Source organism: Suncus etruscus, chromosome 11 (genome assembly GCF_024139225.1).
Source record: "Suncus etruscus isolate mSunEtr1 chromosome 11, mSunEtr1.pri.cur, whole genome shotgun sequence".
NCBI classification, from domain to species: domain Eukaryota; kingdom Metazoa; phylum Chordata; class Mammalia; order Eulipotyphla; family Soricidae; genus Suncus; species Suncus etruscus.
The window spans coordinates 63,356,151-63,378,985 of record NC_064858.1 but is presented as its reverse complement, the minus strand read 5'-3'; the positions used below and the strand labels follow the sequence as shown (position 1 = coordinate 63,378,985).

Genomic DNA, 22,835 nt, shown 5'->3' with positions numbered 1-22,835 from the left:
GACAACACAAAATTCTAAATCTATCCCTAATTACAATGGATTAAGGATCTAATGGTAATATCAATTTTGATGTTGGATCTCTGTGATGCTCAGGGGGCAGTAATTACATCTGAATTACACTCAAAATTACTTCTGGCTGACTTAGGGGATCATACAGGAATGCAGGGATCACATATGCAAGGCAAATACACTACCTACTGTGATATATTTTTGACCCTTTAAGTATAAGTGGTAACAATTTATGACAACTGGACAAGGTTGCTACCATTAACTCCTTATTTTTTAAGAAAAATTACTTTGTTTGGTAATATATACAAAATTTCATATTGAATAAATAATAAAAACATTTTGTATGGTAATATATTTAGAATAAAATTCTTCACTTTACTGGTGTGTGATAGCAGAAATGTGTGATATAAAACTCACCCAAAAATGTATTCTGTTAAAATATAAAATTTACAAAAATTTAGCCCATATTTAATTAATTCAATTTTAGTAAGGCCCATAGATTATTCAAATGTTCTTTATTAGAAATTTCCTTTAACTTTAATCATTTCATCTAATAATGTTTTAACAGCATATTAATTCATAAATTTAATGTGCTGATTAGTTCATATATCATAGTATATATAAAAAGATAGCCAACAATATATTAAATTATATAGTTATATAATCATAAATATAAATGTATCATAGTAATACTTAAAAATATAATGCTTACATGCATTATATAATGCATATATAAATATATATAATGTATATATAAATATATTTAATGCATCATAATACATACTTAGGAATGCCACTGAATGTATACAAAAATTCAATGTGCATGCCATATACAGGGTATGCGTTTTATATATATGTAATATATATTCAAGCTATATGTGACACATGCCCTTCTGTTAACAGTATATTAGGAGCATAAAGATAACAATCTTTATGTCTACATCTACAAAATGTCCATTTGAAGAAAAATTTACAAAGGTGCCTGAATTGAAATGCAAAATTCAATTTTTTAAATTTTATTTATTTATTTTATTTATTTTTTGGTTTTTGGGCCACACCTGGTAACACCTTGCTATATGCTCAGAAATTTCCCCTAGCTTGGGGGATCATATGGGAATCTGGGGAATTGAACCTCAGTTCATCCTAGGCTAGGGTGTGCAAGGCAGACACCTTATGCCTTGTGCCACTGCCAGCCCCACAAAGTTCCAATTTTATAACTGTGCAATATGTTGTTTTAAAGTCTTTGAAGAATTTCCTAACAGTTGAAGAAAGTGTAGTACATTCTTCATGAAATGTATGAGTATAAATTTGTGTATGTGTACATGCATTATATACATATATGTACAGCTATCCTTGTTTGTCATCTTTTATCTTAAGCAAAATAATAGAGTTAACTCTAAACGATTAAATTAACTGAACAAGGAATTCTAAGATAATCCTCATATTACTGATAGAATGTTAAATATTCTTATGCAAGTTTAAGATAAAAAAGATGAAATATAAATATGGTACTTAGATACGGTAATAGATTTTCAGAAGCCCTTTTTAAGAAGACAGTTTACATTTATAGCTATACATCTTATTTAAAATAACCCACTTTATGTTTTATCTCCAGAACCATTTAACTTTTTTTTTTTTTTTTGGTTTTTGGGCCACACCTGGTAACGCTCAGGGGTTACTCATGGCTATTAGCTCAGAAGTTGCTCCTGGCTTGGGGGACCATATGGGACGCCGGGGGATCGAACCGCGGTCCGTCCAAGGTTAGCGCAGGCAAGGCAGGCACCTTACCTCTAGCGCCACCGCCCGGCCCCACCATTTAACTTTTGTCATTAAAATAATGTTTTACCAAAACCTAACTATAATAATTTGTAATATATTACGGTGACATTTAAACGACACCTTATTTTTGATGAGATTTATCTTGCATTGGGACTAGAACCATAGCACAATGGTTAGGGTCTTTGCCTTTATTCAGCCAACCTTGGTTCAATTTCTGGCATCCAATATAGTTTTCTGATCCTGTCAGGTGCAGAGAGTGAATCCTGAGCACAGAACCACAAGTAACCCCTGAGTGCAGCCAGGTGTGGCCCTCCGAAACAAAACAAAAACACTTCCATTCATTCCTACTTCAAAAAAAATTTTTCTTCAAATTTAATTAGTTGATTTTGACTTTAAAATGTTACCAGATTGAGTGCTCGCTTCGGCAGCACATATACTAAAATTGGAACGATACAGAGAAGATTAGCATGGCCCCTGCGCAAGGATGACACGCAAATTCGTGAAGTGTTCCATATTTAAAAAAAAAATGTTACCAGATTGGGCTGGAATAGTAGTAAAGTGGTAGGGCATTTGGCTTGCATGCAGCTGACCCAGTATGGATGCAGGTTCAATTCCCAGCATTTCATATGGTCCCCGAGCCAGGAACGATTTCTAAGTGCAGTGACCCATAAGTGCATCCAGGTGTGGCCCAAAAAGTAAAACAAAAAATAAGTTAACAGATTCTAAGGGTATTCTTCATAATCCCCTCACTCATTTATATTCCACTCTATTCTCTTGAATTATTTATTTCCCAATTTTATTTTACTCCTATATCATTTCTTATTTATATATGGTGATTATTACATTACTACATTGCTCAAAATAATTTTAAAAAGTCACTAAAGGGCACATATTTTGCATCATACTTGAATCTTTGTATCTGAGTATCCCATAAATTAACTTATATCATCTTTATATTTTATTTGTCCCACACCTGACTGTGCTCAGGGATTTCTCCTGGCTCTGTATTCAGACATCACTCTTGGTGGGATCCAGGTACTACATTGGATGAGAAGGATTGAATCTAGGTTGGCTGATTGTGAGAAAAATTCCCTGTGCTCTGTACTATTGTTTAGGCCCCTATAATCTATGTTTATGCAGACACACTAAATCTTTTTTCAATATTCTGCTCATTCATGCAGTCTTTGTCTTTTTAGACTTTCCTGACTTATAACATCTTTTCCCTAGCTAGGTTGTTGAATTAAATGAATATATTTTTGTTTTATTTTGTTTATTATTGTTGCTTTTTGGGCCACAGTTTTTTGGTCCAAGTTTGTTCTTGACTACATGCTCTGGGATCAAGTCTGGTCTACCATGAGCCCTACGTGCTTCTGGAGATAAATAGTTGTTGATCATAGGTTGTTCATAGACATTCATATTCAGAGCAACCAACATGTCCCAATTCGAATAGAAATCTAACTATTTACATACCAATCCAAAATTAACAATATCTTTCTATTCATCATAAAACAATATTTGATGTTTTTGTGGAGTCTCAGTGAAGATGCATATCAACAAATTATATTTTATCCTACCAAAAATGTTAGACTTACAGAATATAAATTTTATGTATTCTCTGTTTTAATCATTAAAAGTGTGAGATATACCTCTATATAGAGATAGATATAGAGATAGACAGGAATGCTTTGTGCTCGCAGAGGTGATTTTGTGGCAGTACGTAATGTAAAGGTTTGGACCAGTTTGAGATGAATGTAAAATAAGTACTGTATCACTGTACTAGTCTCATACCTCTCCAGTCAGTATATGGACAGAATCCTTTGCTCCTCATTTGACATATGTAATTTGCTTATTTATAATTACATAATTTCACCTAACTCACTAGGCTATTAGGATAAATAAATCAATTATCACAGAGACTGACTTATGATATGTATGAAAGAAACAGTATTGTTTTATTTTTATTAATATCTTTAAACACCTTGATTACAAACATTATTGTAGTTGATTTTCAGTCATGTAAAGAACATCCCCCTTCAATAGTAGCAACATAGCGATTAAGGTTTCACACATAGTCATAATATTAAAAATTATTTATATGCAGAATAAAATTAGAGAGCATAAGATAAAAAATGATTTAAAGGTGTTATTATGAAATTGTATGTTTTAATAGTGTAATCACATGAAAATACAATTCAGAATTTTTACAGTGTTATTGTATCTTTTGTCTATTTTCTCACATTTGAACTTGAGAGTACTTAAATAACTTGGGTGATTACATACACATATTATATTTATTCATAAGACATCCCCCTTTCCTCCATCACCAATAAAACTGCCAATAGAAACTGTCCTTTTTGAAAACATAAATGATTTAATGTTCTTTACTACTCATTGGCCACTGGTATATATTCAATAAATATGCTGGAAGATCAGCATTCATTTTAGTGCTTTGACAGAGTGCCTCAGATACTCACTTAAATTGCCTTTATTTTAATTTATTATTTAATATTTTAATAGATTTACATAAACATAATTTTATTTTTAGAATGTTAAGTTGCATCTTCAGGTAGTGAGTGAGAGAAATAGAATTCATGTCTTAAATGTTGGGGGGCATTGGTGGTGGGATAGTTGCACTGGTGAAGGAGGGTATTCTTTTTTATAACTAAAACCCAACATGTTTGTAACTATGGTGTTTAAATAAAAATATTTAACCACTTGAAAAAATAAGTAGATGTCATTGATTGCATAGATTTGTAAAAGTAACATATTTCACAATTTACATTTTTTTCCAATTCTCTTACCAAGGTTATTCAGACCTTAAATTCCTGTAAATAAATAGTTCTACAAAGAACTTTTATCTTAAAAATGTTTTTTTATTTTTTATAATTACTTTATTTAAGTATCATGGTTATAAAATTGTTCATGATTGAATTTTAGTCATATTCATCCTTCACCAGTGCACATTTTATGTCACCAATGTTTCCAGTTTCTGTCCCATTCCCACACTCTGCCTGCTTCTGGGGCAGCATTTTAATTCTTTCTCTTTTTCATTTCAACACTGTGTAAACTCTTCATTTTTTACTCTAGCATTTTCTTCTATACTACATTCTTTGTTGTTTGTAAAACAATAGGAAAATGAAGAGAGAAATTGAGAAGAGGGAAAAAAGTAAAGGGAATTAGAAAGAGAAAGGAGATGTTGATAGTAAGCACAAAGTGAGAATAGAAAATGGAAGAACCAAGTTGTAATTTCTTTTTTCTTTTTTCTTTTTGGTTTGAGTCACACCTGACAATGCTCAGGGGTTACTCCTGGCTCTGCACTCAGAAATCGCTCCTGGCAGGCTCGGAGAGACCACATAAGATGCCAGGATTCGAACCACCAACCTTCTGCATGAAAGGCGAATGCCTTATCTCCATGCTATCTTTCTGGTCCCCCAAGTTGTAATTTATATATATATATATATATATATATATATGTATATATATATATATATATACAATTTAAACACCTTAATTACATTGTGTTTGGGTTTTAGTCATGTAAAGAACACCACCCATCACCAGTGCAACATTCCCATCACCAAAGTCCCAAATCCCCCTCCTCCCCACCCAACCCCCGCCTATACTCTATTTCATTTTCCCTCATGCATTCTCATTATTAGGATAGTTCACAATGTAGTTATTTCTCTAACTAAACTCATCCCTGTTTGTGGTGAGCTTCTTGAGGTGAGCTGTAACTTCCAGCCCTTCTCTCTTTTGTGTCTGAAAATTATTATTGCAAGAATGTCTTTCACTTTTCTTTAAAACCCGTAGATGAGTGAGACCATCTGCATCTTTCTCTCTCTCTGACTTATTTCACTCAGCATAATAGATTCCATGTACAACCATGTATAGGAAAATTTTATGACTTCATCTCTCCTGACAGCTGCATAATATTCCATTAAAAACTTTTATCCTAAAACCCTCAGCACCAATGTTATAGCTCTGTAACTCTAGAATACCATCTGTCTACAGTGTTTTACTTTTTTAAAAAGGAAGGGAAGAAGAGAAGTTAATGAATTGGCTTGATCTCTAGGTGACTAAAATATATATCATTGTGCTAAATTAATAAGCTGCTTACTGTCTACTTTAAAACAAATTTAGGTTAACGAATTTATTCCAATATATCTTAAGCAACACACAAAAACACACAGAAACAAATAAGCATATGCAAACACCACTCTGGCCATATCCTTAAGTCGATACACTCATTTATACCTGTTCTAAATAGATCCCTTGCATTTATGCTCATATTCCAATTTTATGGATTGTGGTATATATATTTACACATATACATATATGATTTAATTCATCTTTATATATTTTTTAGAAAATTTTGCAATATTTTTTAAATTTCTGGTATAATTGGGATCTTATCAACTAACATATTTGATCTGTTTAATTGTGGATTTCCCTAATTTTCTATTTTTATGCTGGATTGTACACTGGGTCTTTCTCTACATTTGGAGAAGCAGGCACTTACCTGAGTGTCAGTGCTCCTTCATGAATCTCTCTCTTTCTCTCTCTCTCTCTCTCTCTCTCTCTCTCTCTCTCTCTCTCTCTCTCTCACTAATCTCCTTCCTCCCCTTCCTCTGCTTATCAAAGTAAAATCTGTATATACTTAAAACAAAGAAAGAAATTAAAAATATGTGTCCTTTTTCTACATTATAAACTTGATATGCAGATTTTGGAAAAGGATTTTGGTCTGTATGGTTTATTACTAATTTTCAGGCCATAGGATAGGTGCTCAAGTCATATTTATTAAATAAATTAAAATGTGATTGAAAAGGCATCAAAATAGGATGCTTAAAAACATTAGACAGAAAAAAAGTCATACACACAGAATTGAATATAGGTAAGAGCTATTGTTAATGAACAAACAAAAAATTAGAAGGTAAGATTAACATTAAATATATCAAATTTCTGGGGCCGGGTAGGTGGCGCTGGAGGTAAGGTGTCTGCCTTACAAGCGCTAGCCAAGGAAGGACCGCGGTTCGATCCCCCGGCATCCCATATGGTCCCCCCCAAGCCAGGGGCGATTTCTGAGCACATAGCCAGGAGTAACCCCTGAGCGTCAAACGGGTGTGGCCCAAAAACCAAAAAAAAAATATATATATATCAAATTTCTAACTCATTATTTTATAACCATCAGCTTTTATTTCTACATCATGTGTTTTTTTTTTTGTTTCGTTTGTTTTTGTTTTTAGCCACACTCCTGGCTATGCGCTCAGAAATCGCTCCTGGCTAGGGGGACCATATGGGATGCCAGGGAATTGAACCGCAGTCTGTCCTAGGTCAGACGCGTGCAAGGCATGCAAAGTCTGACTGCTACGCCACTATTTTGGCCCCTTACAGAATTTGAAAATATAAAATTTTTATTTTCAAGATTCTTTCTCTTTTATTTAGTTATCTGAGTGTATATGACACTTCAACATTTACTTCAGTGTTTAAAGACCATTTTTTAAAAAAAGTTTCTTCTACTATAAAGCAGAACACTGAGATATTCTTCAATAGAGGTCACACAGGTTTCTCAACACCTATGTAACTGAAAAGCTACTGCACGAGTCTCATTCTGGTAGCTGAATGCACTGTTGGAAGATTGAAATCAGGGGCTCACATTTTAGGCATGTGTTCCCTGATCTAAGCTTATTCTTAGTCCTACTCAGTCACATTTTTGTGATTAAGTGAGTTGTTCTGATATTAAAAATATATAACAATAGTTGAAACCAAGTTTGTCTAAATCAATATGGAGATGCTGTATCATCATGATCAAACTTTTCTTACATATTGCAAATATCTGATGACTTGGGGGAATAAACCTCACACATGCAACTTGAATTACAAAGCAATAGTTATTAAAACAGTATGGTATTGGAATAAAGACAGAACTTTTGATCAATGAAATAGACTTGAGTATTAAGAGAAAGTTTCATAGACATATAATCAATTAATCTTTGATATAGAAACTAATAATGCAAAATGAAGCAAGAAAAACTTATTCAATAAGTGGTTTTGGGACAACAGCCACATGAAAAAAGCAAACTCAGACCTACATCTAATTATGCATAAAGGTTAAATTAAAATGGATTACAGTCACTGATATCAGACCTGACAACATAAAATTTATAGAAGAAAATGTAGGCAAAATACTTCATGATATTAAGACTATAGGCATCTTTAACAAGGAAACATCACTGTCTAAACAAGTGAAAGTAGAGATAACAAATCAGGACTATATGAAACTGAGAATCACTACATCTCAAAGAAAATAGGAAAATAGGTGAAGAAGACACAAAGGCCAACCACAGAATAAAGAGAAACCATTCACTCAACACCATCAGATCGGGGGCTAATATCTAATATATACCAGGTACTGAGAAAACTTAGAAAAAATAGAAACCCATCAAAAATAAGGAAAACAAATGAACAGAGATTCCTTCAATGAAGAAATATAGATGGTCAAAGGGCACATGGAAAAATGCTCTACACCACTAATCATTAGGGAGTTGCAAATTAAAACAACAATGGCATATCAACTCATGCCAGAGAGACTGGCACACATCACAAAGAATGATTAGTGCTGGCAGGGATATGGGAAGAAAGGAACTCTTATCTACTGCTTTTGGGAATGCCATCTAGTCCAGTCTTTATGGAAAACTATATAGATATTCCTCAGAAAAACTGGAAATTGAGCTACAGAAATACTACGCCTAAGGATATACCCTAGGAACACAAAAACACAATATAAAAATGCCCTTTGCATACCTATATTTATTTCAGCTCTATTTATAATAGCCAGAATCAGAAAACCCAGATACTGAACAACAGATGAGTGATTAAAGAAACTGTGGTACACGGGCCTGGAGAGATAGCACAGCGGTGTTTGCCTTGCAAGCAGCCAATTCAGGACCTAAGGTGGTGGGTTCGAACCCCGGTGTCCCATATGGTCCCCCGTGCCTGCCAGGAGCTATTTCTGAGCAGATAGCTAGGAGTAACCCCTGAGCAAAGCTGGGTGTGGCCCAAAAACCAAAAACAAAAAGAAAAAAAGAAAGAAAAAGAAACTGTGGTACATATACACAATGAAATACAATACAGCTATTAGAAAAATGAAATCATTAAATTTACCTGTACAAATATCGATGGATATGGAAACTATTATGCTGAGTGAAATGTTAGAGAGAGAGGCACAGAATAGTCTCACTCATCTGAGGAATTAAAAAAACACAATATGGTAATAATATTCAGAGACAATAGAGATGAGGACTGGAAGGTGGTGAGTACAGTTAAAGAAATAACTACACTATCAACTAGAATGGCAATGGTAGTGAGTTATAGTAATAGATGCCTTTCTGAATATTCATTTCCATCTAATCAATTATTTAATAATGCAGTCTGGTCAATAACCTTGTGGTATCTAATGGATTTATTTGATAATAGTTAAATTACAAGTAAATAATTAAAATTCCTAATATATTGATATCTATAAAGGCAATATTATTCCTTAAATTTACTTAGTAATATTGAAATTAATTACTATATCCACTAGTAGCTAAACTCTTCAACATTAATTAAACAAAACTATCAAAAATCTTTTAAGCATGAAAAGTTTCTGTAGACTACATAAATAGAGCATACCATTTTTCTGACACATAAACATAGATAAAAATGGCAAAGAAGAGAAAATAAAAGTATTAAACTCCTATTAAATAGCCCCTAGCTTATACAAACTCTTTTAAAAATGCAGTGACCTCTTTTATAAAAATTTTTACAAAATCAAAATATTTTCTGTAAAAAGTTTTCAAAAAGTTTGTATTTAAATTGCATCATGCTTTTAGATGTACATATTTTATATAAAGTAGCAAGAAACTAGAAAACAAAGTAAAGATCCTTGGGGACTCCACATCTCTTAGATTTATGTTCAAATGCTTTTCCTTGTTGTAATTTTTTTAGGAAATAAATTTCCCATAAAGGGAAACAAACTCAAGCTATCAAAACATCTACTGAAAAGAAAGAGAATAAAATATTCAGTGACTTCAATCAGTAACAAAAGTAATAAAGTAAACCATTGGCAATACATTTTAAAGGCAGTATTTCTTTAATTCTAAACTCAATATTTTCCCTTCTATTTATTTCAATAGTATATATAGTATATACTATATATTATTATAAGAAATACAATGTATTAACATAATATATAATATATACATGTATATATTATATATGCACATATATAGCTTCTATTCATTTTAGCAGTATATTTATGTATATATACATATGCATATTCAGTTATATATACATATAGTACTGAATAAGAGAAATTTATCATGATCAACATATCTGCTAATAATGACCAATAATAACTTTCAAGCTTTTCATTTCAGGTTTGACTACATGTAAATGCTACTGAAATGTTTAGTTCTTTCTTTCATTTTAAGAACAATTTTTTGTTTGTTTGTTTTTCGGCCACACCCGTTTGATGCTCAGGGGTTACTCCTGGCTAAGCGCTCAGAAATTGCCCCTGGCTTGGCGGGGGACAATATGGGATGCCAGGGGATCGAACCGTGGTTCTTCTTGGCTAGCACTTGCAAGGCAGACAAACACTTTACCTCTAGCGCCACCTCACTGGCCCCAAGAACAATTTTAATTATTTGAGCAGTTAATATAAAATATATTCTGTATGTAAAGAATTCAATATTTCTCCATAAATAATCAAAATATAGACAATGTAAACTAAAATAATTGCTTATGTGTAGAAGTAACTACATATGCTTATTGTCTGATCATTAGTATAGAAAAAATATTTAAACTTTTTTATTTCTATCAGAATTATAAGTGAGAGAGGTGTTAAAGTATTTGGCTTGCATCCAGTGTACCATAGTTTAATATTTAGCATCACTTATAGCCTGCTGACACTGCTAGGTATAATCCCTGAGCACAAAACCTGGAGTTAGCACCGTTCATCACTAGAGATGATGGCTCTGAAAAAAATGCTTCATCACTAATTATCAGGGAGAGACAAATCAAAAAGAACAATGAGGTACCATCTCATACCACAGAGACTGGAAAACAACAACAAAAGAACAATCAGTGATGGCAGACATGTGGGGAGAAAGGAATGCTCATTCACTGCTGGTGGGGATGCCATCTAATCCAGGCTCTATGGAAAACAATATGGAGAGGAGATTCCTCAAAAAAAAAGGAAATTTATCCATATGATCAAGCTATACTACTAATAAGGAGATACCATATGAACACAAAAACACAATACAAAAATGCTTTCTGCACACATATAATTCATTGCAACTCTATTTGTAATACCCAGAGTTGGGAAACAACTTAGATGCCCAACAATAGATCAGTGACTAAAGAAACCATGGTACATATACACAATGAAATACTATGTAGGCATCAGGAAAATGGAATCTTAAAATTTTCCTATACATTGATGGACATGGAAACTATTATGCTTAGTGAATTAAATCAGAGGGAGAGAGTTAAACAAAGAGTAATCTCACTCACCTGTGGTATTTAAAAAATAAAAGACAGTATTGTAATAATACTTAGAGGCAATAGAGATGAGGGCTGGAAGGACCAGTCCACATTATAAAGATTACCAGAAAGGAAAAAAAAAAAAAAAAGATTACCAGAAAGAGCGGTTTGTTAAATTAGAGACATATCTACACTAACAACTATTATGACAATAGTAGTGAGTGAAAAAAAAAAAAAGCCTGCTTGAATACATGCAGAAGGGGGAGGGATAAAGATGGGGCATTGATGGTGGGAAGGTTGCACTGTTAAAGGGGGTTATTCATTTTTATAACTGGAACCAACTACAAACGTTTATAATCATGGTGGTTAATATTATTATAAGATAAAAAATGTGAAACAAATTGACCTAAGCCTAAAGTTTGGGTGTGTGTGATCACCACTCCTTGTGAAAAATTACCTTAAAAAAAAGACTCCAAGATCTCAGGAGAATTCTGGTCAATAGACACCATAAAGTGAAATTCTTTTTTTTTTTTTTTTTTTTTTTTTTTTGTGGTTTTTGGGTCACACCCGGCAGTGCTCAGGGGTTATTCCTGGCTCCAGGCTCAGAAATTGCTCCTGGCAGGCACGGGAGGACCATATATGGGACGCCGGGATTCGAACCGATGACCTCCTGCATGAGAGGCAAACGCCTTACCTCCATGCTATCTCTCCGGCCCTGAAATTCTTAATATCTATTCCTATGTCTCTTTTTATTATTCTAACCAACACACCCAATTACATTTCTCTGACATTTTCTGTAAATGTAATCTCTGTTCCTCAATTTTGCAGCCTCTTAGCTTTTCTTAATAAATATGTATTATTTCCTAAAAACTACTAGGATATGCAACAAGCTCTTACATTAATTTTCTTTGCTGAGCTAAACCCTTCCTCTTTCTGAAGGTTTTTTTCCCATAATGTACTGGTGGACATAGTAACAATTTATGTTGTTTTTAGTTCAATAAAGCTTCTCTTGCTAGTTATTCCTGTCATTTTTGGCATGACACTATTACTATACCTACTTTTTTATTTCAAAAGGGTCACTACTTTCATTCTTTAACATTAACTAATTGGTAATAGGTTTCCATTTTTTTTCTTTCCCCTCTCCTCTCTCCTTCCCCCCTTTAATCAGGTTTCCATTTTTATGTGGAATTATAATGATTATAAAGTAATATGTCAAATATCTACAATTTTTTTGTTGGGACACACCCAGTGACACTCAGGGGTTACTCCTGGCTATGAGCTCAGAAATCTCCTCTGGCTTGGGGGACCAGATGGGACGTTGGGGGATTGAACCGCGGTCTGAACTCAGCGAGTGCAAGGCAGACACCCTACTGATTGATTCACTGCTCTGACTCCTAATTATTCTATAATTTGATATATATTTGCTTATTATTATTAAATTTCTTTAGCTTTGTAGTTATACTAGTGGCATTCAGGGAACCATGTGGCCCTAGAAATTAAATCCACAGGGGCCGGTGATATAACACAGTGATAGGGCTTTTGCCTACATGCAGCTGATTAAAGACAAGAGGAAGGTGGTTTGAATCCCAGCATCCCATATGGTCCTCAGAGCCATCCAGGAACAATATTTCTGAGTGCAGAGCCAGGAGTAATCCCTGAGCACTGCCGAGTGTGATCCAAAAACAAAGAAAAAAAGGAATAAATTAAATCCATGATTCCTATATGCAAACTATTGGTTTACCACTTTGAGTTACCTCTCTAGAATATATATTTTAATATAAACAATGAAGAAATACTCAGTATTTGTTTTGAAGCATTACATCTCACATACAATAGAACATACAAAAGGATCACTGAATTAAATTTTATAAGGACATTTATATTAATGTAAGTCATATTAATTAAAATGAAATCATTTTTTCTAAAGCTTGTCATTTTTAGTCAGAAAATGATACTAATAATCTATTTCTTGTGGGACTAATATTCCGTACTTCAGTGATTATTAACACTTATGACTTATATAAAATCTTTACCACATATGCAGTTTACTGTTATATCATTGCCACTTGTGACTAAGGCATCAAGTATGATTCTCTACTCAAATAGAATAGCGTGTTTTCAAATAAGATCAGTAAAACGTAACAGATATCTCAGTACTAAGAATAGTCTTGGCCCTTAAATAAAATGATGATTCATTGATTCAGAATATGCTTCTTTATTTTCTTATTTATATTGAAACAAAAATTACATAGAAAATATTAAAGTAGAGAATTTCTAGAAGCATTCAAACATACCCATAGCACACTTTATAGAATAGTAATTTATGAACCTGTCTTTCTCATTTATCAAAGGACAACTATGAAGATAAAATACAAAGTCCAACAAATTTCTGAAAATATCCACATTCCACAAATTTTACTCTAGCTATAATCCTCTCATAAACCTCTCATTAATATTAGTTTTGATGATTTATGAAACTTAAAGTCACATTCAGAGAAATTTTAAGAGATCCCTTGAAATTCACAATTTCTAGAAAAGAGACTAGATTTCTGTATTTAAATACATTTTTTTTACAAAGTTTCTATTTTTTTCTATTTCTACCTGAAGCTCTGACGTTTTACTAAGCTTCTGCTACTTAAATAATTCCCACTCACTGCTCATGGCTTCATTTCACTGCTCTAATACTTGCTGAAATATGTTAGAAGAGGCAAGCAACATATTGAAGATAGCCTAGGGCTATCCATTTTATTAAGTCATGAAAAAAATTTTCACTAATTTTAGTGGAATATTTAGCCTTGATTTATTTATGGTGTTACATAACTGGAGAAATTAAAAATCATTTGTCATCATTAATCGCAATATGATTATGCATATGTCCTTAAATTCATATACACATCAGAAAATGACACAAATACAGAAACAAAATGCATTTGTGTGCACGAGAATGGCAAGTTTAATTCACCACATCTTAAGCTAAATTGGATTCACTGGTACTTTTAGCAAATCTCCCTCCTGCTTTACACCTGAAAGCAGATGGAAGCAGATTGGACCATGAGTTCACTTCTTTTAAATTACAATAGTTTATGATGCACATCTGAATTTTAATAAGATACAAAGCATTTGCTCCTAAAAATATATCAAGAAAGCTTATTTCTAACAACAGGACATCCACAGAAACCTTCATATTTAAAGACAAATAATATGAGTCACATTTTCAATTTGTATTTCTCACTCCCAATGTACTATAATACAGGGATGTAAGTATTGCTGGTTTCATTTAAACAACAACAAAAAAAAACTGTTCACAAATTATGTACATAGATATATGATTTCAAAATAAAAATAAATTACTTTGATATAAATCCTATTGGACAGGATCTGAATTGGTCAAACAATAAAATAATCTGTTTTACTTTAATTCTATTTTGTATTACTTCTATGTTAACAGCATTTTGATTCTGTTTTCAGAGGATGCATCATAGATATCTAAATAATTCTGGTTATCAAAAATATTTGTTTCTTCAATGAAAATACATTACCTTGAATACATTAATTACATTACTTTTTGGCTAATGTTAGTGACTGGCACTATTTTTATACATATTGACAATATAAATATTATAAATGTAATTTATGATATTTTATTTTTTGGTTTTGGGACCACAACCAATAGTGCTCAGGACTTACTTCTACTCTGTGCTCAGAGATCACTTCTGTTGGGATTCAGGACCAGATATAGTGCTAGGGGTAGAAACTTGATTGGCTATGTGCAAGGCAAGCAACCTACCCACTGTACTATCTTTCTAGTCTACTCTTTAAAACAAATAAAAAATAAAGCTAAGATAAAAACATTTATATATTTTATTATTCCTAGACATAATATCAGCTTTTCATGAATAAATTAACTTATATTAATTGAAATTGTATTGATCATTTAATAGTATAGAAAATAAGAATCTACGTGGATATAATGTTAGCAAATGAACATTAATGCAAATAGTGTTTTACAACTATAGCTCTGACATATATATTTTATTTTTAAAAAGGTTATTAAAGTTGATTTCATAATAAGAATAGGCTTCACTCTTAAATATTATATATAAAAACTTCCATATCACTGTAAAAGCTTTTTGCAAATTGTCTCTTCTTAGTACACGCCTAACACAAATGTTTAAGGATTCTTTGGGCTCATACAAGAAAACTGGAAAAAACTAGCCAGGTATTTATCGAGAGGCTGGGGCTTGGATAGCATATTTTTTCTAGGAGATGCTACTTAGTTAGTCCTTTGATTGACTGAGTTAAAGTGATTAACCTCTCAGATAAGGAGTTTAGAATAGAAATATGGAGGATGTTTGTAGAACTCAAAGAAAGCATAGATAGATCTGAACAGACCACAAAGACAGAAATCAGAAAACTTCAAACTGAAATAACAGATCTGAAAAATATGGTAGCTCAACTGAAAAACTCAGTGGATGGCCTCAGCAGCAGGGTAACAGTAGCTAAGGACAGAATCAATGTGCTAGAAGATGAGATGCAGAACAGCTCAACACAGCAGAAGAAACTGGAAAAGAACCTTAAGACAAATGATCAGATAATGGAAAAAACTACTCAAGGAATGTGAACACATGAAAAGAGAAGTTTTTGATAAACTCAACAGAAACAACATAGGAATCATTGGAGTCTCAAGGCCCAGGTAGAAGGTCCCCAGGAAGAATAAACTGTCAAAGACATTACCAAAGAGATATTCTCAGAGTTAAAGACTCCATGCAATCAAATCCTGCATGTACCAGTTAAAAGAGACCCAAAGAAAAACACCCCAAGACACATCCTAGTTACAATGACAAATCCCACAGATAGAGATAGAATAATGAAAGCAGCAAGATCAAGAAGGGAAATTACATTCAAAGGAGCATCCTTAAGACTTACAGCAGACATGTCACAAGTAAACCTCAAGGCCAGAAGGCAGTTGTGGGATATTGTGACAAGACTGAATGAAATGGATGCCTCACTGAGAATAATGCACCCAGCTCAACTCAAGTTTAGATTTGAAGGAAGGATACATAGCTTCATTGATAAGCAACAGCCTAGAAACTTCACAGATGCAAAACCAGCCTTAAAGAAAAAACTAAAAGGCCTACTTTAAGACAAGAGAGACCAACAAACACAGCAAACTTATCTACAAAGATGACATTAAGTCGTATGACAATCATCTCCCTCAATGTCAATGGACTATATGCACCAATTAAAAGACACAGAGTGACAAAATGGGTCAAAAGATAAACCCAATTTTCTGCTGCCTACAAGAAACACACCTGAATAGTCAGAACAAACATAGACTCAAATCAAAATCTGGAGGAAAATCATCCAAGCAACAACACCCTTAAAAAAGCTGGGGTGGCCATATTAATATCTGATGACACCAACTTTATACTCAGAAAAGTGGTAAAGGACAAAGATGGACACTTTGTACTAATCAAGGGATATGTGCAACAGGAAGAAATGAGACTACTAAACATATAGAAACCCAATGAGATACCAGCAAATTATCTAATACAATTATTGACAAATCTGAAAGAAGATATCAGTAATAACACAATAATTGTGGGAGAACTCAATACAGCCTTGTCAACACTTGATATGTCAATCAGACTGAAACCCAACAAAAATATACAAGCCCTGAAAAGAAAAATGGAAGAAAGAGGACTATTAGATATATTTGGGACATTCCACCCCAAAAAAACATGGATACACATTGTTCTCCTATATATATGGGTCATTCTCCAGGGTAGACCACATGCTGGCACATAAAACGTACTTCCATAAAATCAAGAGAATAGAAATTTTGCAGGCTACCTTTGCTGATCACAAGGCTCTAAAATTAGATGTGAAATACAAAGGGACACAGTTGAAAATCTTTAACAACTGGAAATTAAACAGCCTGCTACAGCACAAACAGTGGATCCGAGATGAAATCAAAGAGGTATTCAAAACTCCCTGGAAACAAATGATAAGGAAGACACAGACTACCAGAATCTATGGGAAACAACAAAAGAGGTCCTGAGAGGAAAATTTATAGCTTTGCAAGCATGCATGAGGAAGGAAGAAGGGGCATACCTGAATAACCTAATGATGCAGATAATAAAATTAGAAAATGACCAACAAAAGGAAAAAAAAATTGGGAGACAGAAGAAAATAACAAAGCTGAGAGCAGAAATCAATGAAGTGGAAACCCAAAAAACAATTCAAAAGATTAATGAAAGCAGAAGTTAGTTTTTTGAAAAAATAAACAAGATCGATAGACCATTGGCAAAATTCACAAAGAAAGAGAGAGAAACCTAATAACCAGTATTAGAAATGAAAAGGAAGAGATCACAGCAGACATTGCAGAGATCCAAAGGGTAATCAGAGACTACTTTGAGAAACTTTATGATACTACACATGAGAACCTAGAAGAAATGAATACATTTTTGGAAACTTATAAACTTCCACAGTTAAGTAAGGAGGATGTAGCATATCTAAACACCCCCATCACTATGGAGGAAATTGAAACTGTAATAAAATGTCTGCCTAAAAAGAAAAGCCCAGGCCCAGATGGACTTACTAATGAAGTCTTTCAAACCTTTCAAGAGTAATTACTACCAATCCTAGCCAGGCTCTTCCATTAAATTAAAATAAAGGAGACACTCCCAATCAGATTTTATGAATCCAACATCATCTTGATACCAAAACCAGACAGAGATGTTGCCAAAAATAAAATTATAGACAAATATTTGTGATGAATGCAGATGCAAAGATCTTAAACAAAATCCTGACAAATAAAATTCAATGCCTCATCAAGAAAATCATTCAGGACAATCAAGTAGTTTTCATCCCAGGAATGCAAGGATGGTAAATCTAACAACATAATATACAACAATAAAAGTAAAAATCACATGATCATATCAATAGACACAGAGAAAGCATTTGATAAGGTCCAACACCCATTCTTGAACAAAATTTTCAGCAAGATAGGAATGAAAGGAACCATTCTCAATATAGTTAAGACCATCTACCACAAGCCAATGGCAAATATTAACCTCAATTGAAAAAAATAAAGTACAAAACAAGGTTGTCTGCTCTCACCACTACTCTTCAAGTATTGGAAGTACTTGATATAGCGATTAGGCAAGAAAAGGATATCAAGGGACTCCAGATAGGAAAGGAAAAAGTCAAGCTCTCACTGTTTGCAGATAAAAGGATACTCTACTTAGAAAACCCTAAACAATTTACCAAAAAGCTTCTAGAAACAATAGATTTATATAGCAAGGTGGCAGAGTACAAAATTAACACACAGAAATCAATGGCCTTTTTATATAACAATAATGATAGGAAAGAGATGGACGTTAAGAAGGCAATCCCATTCACATTAGTGCCACACAAACTCAAATATCTTGGAGTCAAATTGACCAAATTTGTGAAGGACTTATACAAAGAAAACTATAAAGCCCTGCTCCAAGAAATAATATAGGACACACGGAAATGGAAACACATTCCCTGCTCATGGATTTGCAGAATTAACATGATTAAAATGGCAATATTTCCCAAAGTGTTATACAGATTTAATATGATCCCTCTAAAGACACCTATGACATTCTTCAAAGAAGTGGATCAAACACTTATGAAATTCATTTGGAACAATAACCACCCTCGAATAGCTAAAGCACTCCTAGGGAAAAGGAATATGGGAGGAATTACTTTTCTCAACTTTAAACTGTACAACAAATCAATAGTTATCAAAACTGCAAGGTATTGGAATAAAGACAGACCCTCAGATCAGTGGAATAGGCTTGAGTACTCAGAGTATGTTCCCCAGACATACAATCACCTAATTTTTGACAAAGAAGCAAGAAATCCTTAGTGGAGCACAGAAAACCTCTTCAACAAGTGGTGCTGGCAGAACTGGTTAGCCACTTGCCAAAAAGCAAACATATACCTCCAGTTAACATCATGTATGACGGTAAAATATCCAAATGGATTAATGACCATGGTATCAGACTGATACCATAAGATATATCGAGTAACACAGAGGTAAAACACTCCATGACATTGAGACTAAAGGCATCTTCAATGAGGAAACTACACTTTTCAAACAAGTGGAAGCAGAGATAAACTGATGGGAATACATTAAGCTGAGAAGCTTGTGCATCTCAAAAGAAATAGTGCCCAGGATACAAGAACCAACTACTTTGTGGGAGAAACTATACACCCAATACTCATCAGTAAGGGGCTAATATCCAAAATATACAGGGAACTGACAGAACTATATAAGCAAAGAAAAATCTAATCCCATAAAAATGGGGAGAAGTGGACAGACACTTTGATAAAAAAGAAATACAAATGGCCAAAGGCACGTGAAAAAATGCTCCTCATCACTAGTCATCAGGGAGTTACAAATCAAAACAACTATGAGATACCACCTCACACCACAGAGATTGGCACATATCACAAAGAATGAGAACAAGCAGTCCTGGCGGGACTGTGGAGAGAAAGAAACTCTTATCCACTGCTGGTGGGAATGTCATCAGTGGTGGGCAACCTTTTTTTTCAATTGAGCCAAATCACGCTAAAACCACGATTGTAATTTATTTTGAGAGCCACACAGGGTGTGCACCCACAGAGGCTAGGAGCAGAGTCCTGACTCCTGGAGCGGCTCCCGAACACAGAAGAGCCGCATTAAAATGTGTAAAGAGCCTCATGTGGCTTGCGATCCTCGGCTTGCTGACCACTGTTCTAGTCCACCTTTATGGAAAGTGATATGGAGATTCCTCCAAAAACTGGAAATTGAGCTCCCATTCTACCCAGCTATACCACTCCTTGGGATATACTCTAGGAACACAAGAATACAATACAAAAAATCCCTTCCTCACAGCTATATTTATTGCTGGACTATTCACAATAACCAGGCTCTGGAAACAACCAAAATGCCCTTCAACAGACGAATGGTTAAAAAATTGTGCTACATATACACAATGGAATATTATGCAGCCATCAGGAAAGATGAAGTCATGACATTTTCCATAAATGGATGAAAATGGAATCTATCATGCTGAGTGAAATAAGTCTGAGGGAGAGAGATAGACACAGAATAGTCTCACTCATATATGGGTTTTAAGAAAAATAAAAGACATTTTTGCAACAATCCTCAGAGACAAAGAGAGGAGGGCTGGAACTTCCAGCTCACTTCTTAAAGCTCACCACAAAGAGTGGTGACTGCAGTTATAGAAATAACTACACTGAGAACTACCATAACCATATAAATGAATGAGGGAACTGGAAAGGCTGTCTAGAGTACAGGTCAGGGTGGGGTGTGATGGAGGGAGATTTGGAACATTGGTGGTGGGAATGTTGCACTGGTACATGGGGGTGTTCTTTACATGACTGAAACCTAATCACAATCATATTTGTAATCAAGATGTTTATATAAAAATATTGTATAAAAATACATCCCTGATGACACTTCTCTATCATGTTTGTCCATGTGATGTATGCTGCTCAATTACACCTGCTCAATCTTCTTCTTCATATCTTGTGATTTTCCTGAATATATCCTAAAATATAAGATTTTAATGGTTAATGCACTCTATTTCTGCTGCATATAAAATCAGATGATGACTCCTTATCTTTAAAGCAGTTATTCAATCCATGCTGTTGGACAGTCTTCCAAACTTGTTTTGTTGAAAATAAAGCCCTTCTTTTCTCTTAAATTGTTCCTATAGTTTTACTGGAATAACATGAAAAATAAATCAGTGTTCATTATTAGCACCATAGAAGATGTGATAATAACTACCTATATTATTTTATTAATAGAAATATATGCCTCTAGAAAGTGGGTAACAAACTTATATTTGACTGCCATATTCTTTATGAGACTCACAATCTCTAAATAAAAAATTAAATATTTTTCTTCCTTTCTAAAAATGTTTTCAGAATTTAATGATGCATGGTAAGAGTCATATTTTACATTCATATTTTTACTTGTACCCACTGACTGTTGTATGCCATTGTAATCATAAATCATGTAATCAGAAACAAAGATGTTTTAAACTATTTTTAAAATCCTCTTTTTATTAAACATAAATAATGCTTAAGTGGGCCCGGAGAGATAGCACAGCGGCGTTTGCCTTGCAAGCAGCCGATTCAGGACCTAAGGTAGTTGGTTCAAATCCTGGTGTCCATATGGTCCCCCATGCCTGCCAGGAGCTATTTCTGAGCAGACAGCCAGGAGTAACCCCTGAGCACCACCAGGTGTGCCCCAAAAACCAATAATAATAATAATAATAATAATAATAATGCTTAACATGATTTTTCATTTTACTCTTATATTTCTCCTATAACCTTTACATTTATTTTAATAAGTAGAATAAATAAAAATGTAGCAGTTTTAAAATTTTTTTTATAAATTCTGTAGTTATAGAATTGTTCATAGTTGAGTTTTATCATGTAATGTATATAACCCTTCACCAGTGTAAATTTCTTGCCACTAATATCCCCTATTTTTCTCCAACTCCTCCACTCCACCCCACTAGTCTCTTCAGACTTTTGTATGTTTTTTGGGGGGCCACACCCCATGAGGCCAAGGGGTTTATCCTGGCTATGCACCCAAATAGTGGCTTGGGAGACCATCTAGGATGCCAGGGGATTGAACTGAGCAGTCCGTCCTAGATCAGCAGCATGCAAAACAAACACCCTAGACTAGAGCTGCACCACCACTCCAGCCCCAGGACAGCAAACATTTTGTCTCTCTCTTTAGTCCTCTCTCTATCTTGCTAACTATCTTTATCTCTATCTTTCCTTTTTGACTCTATGGTTTTACACTAATAGTGATGAATGTGCTACATGCATGTCACCTTATCCTTTTTCAATACCAAGTTCTTGTACAGAGTGACAATTTCCAACTAGTATTGTCATAGTAGACCCTTCCTTATTCTAACTGTACTGACAAGTACAGTGGCAAGATTTTTCCCAAATCTAATCCTCTTGATACTCATCTTTATGGTTTCTGGATATTATTACATTAATGTCTTTTTTGTTTATTTGTTTGTTTTTGGGTCAAATCCGGCAGCGCTCAGGGGTTACTCCTGAATCTACGCTCAGAAATAGCTACTGGCAGGCTCAGGGGACCATATAGGATGCCAGGATTCAAACCACCAACCTTTTGAATGCAAGACAAAGACCTTACCTTACCTCCATGCTATCTCTGAATGAGATTATTCTATGTTTCTCTATTTATGTCTGACTCATTTTATTCAGCATAATGATCTTCTTGTCCATCCATGTAAAAGAAAACTATATGACATAATTTTTCTTTCCTTTTCTTTTCGCTTCGTTTCTTTTATTTTCCTCCTAACCCAGTGATGCTCAAGGATTACTCCTGATTATGCACTTAGAAATCTCTTCTGGCTTGGGGGATCATATTAGACCCTGGGGAATCAAACCGCAGTTCATCCTAAATCAGCTGCATGCAAGGCAAATGCCCTACCACT

At 34.0% G+C, this 22,835-nt stretch overlaps 1 non-coding gene across 1 annotated transcript; it reads left to right on the top strand.

Moving 5' to 3' along the window:
- Positions 1–2,200: 2,200 nt before the first annotated feature.
- Positions 2,201–2,307, top strand: LOC126023416 (U6 spliceosomal RNA). Its single transcript, XR_007500540.1, has one exon. It is a non-coding gene; the product is annotated as a U6 spliceosomal RNA (small nuclear RNA).
- The last annotated feature ends 20,528 nt before the right edge of the window (positions 2,308–22,835 follow it).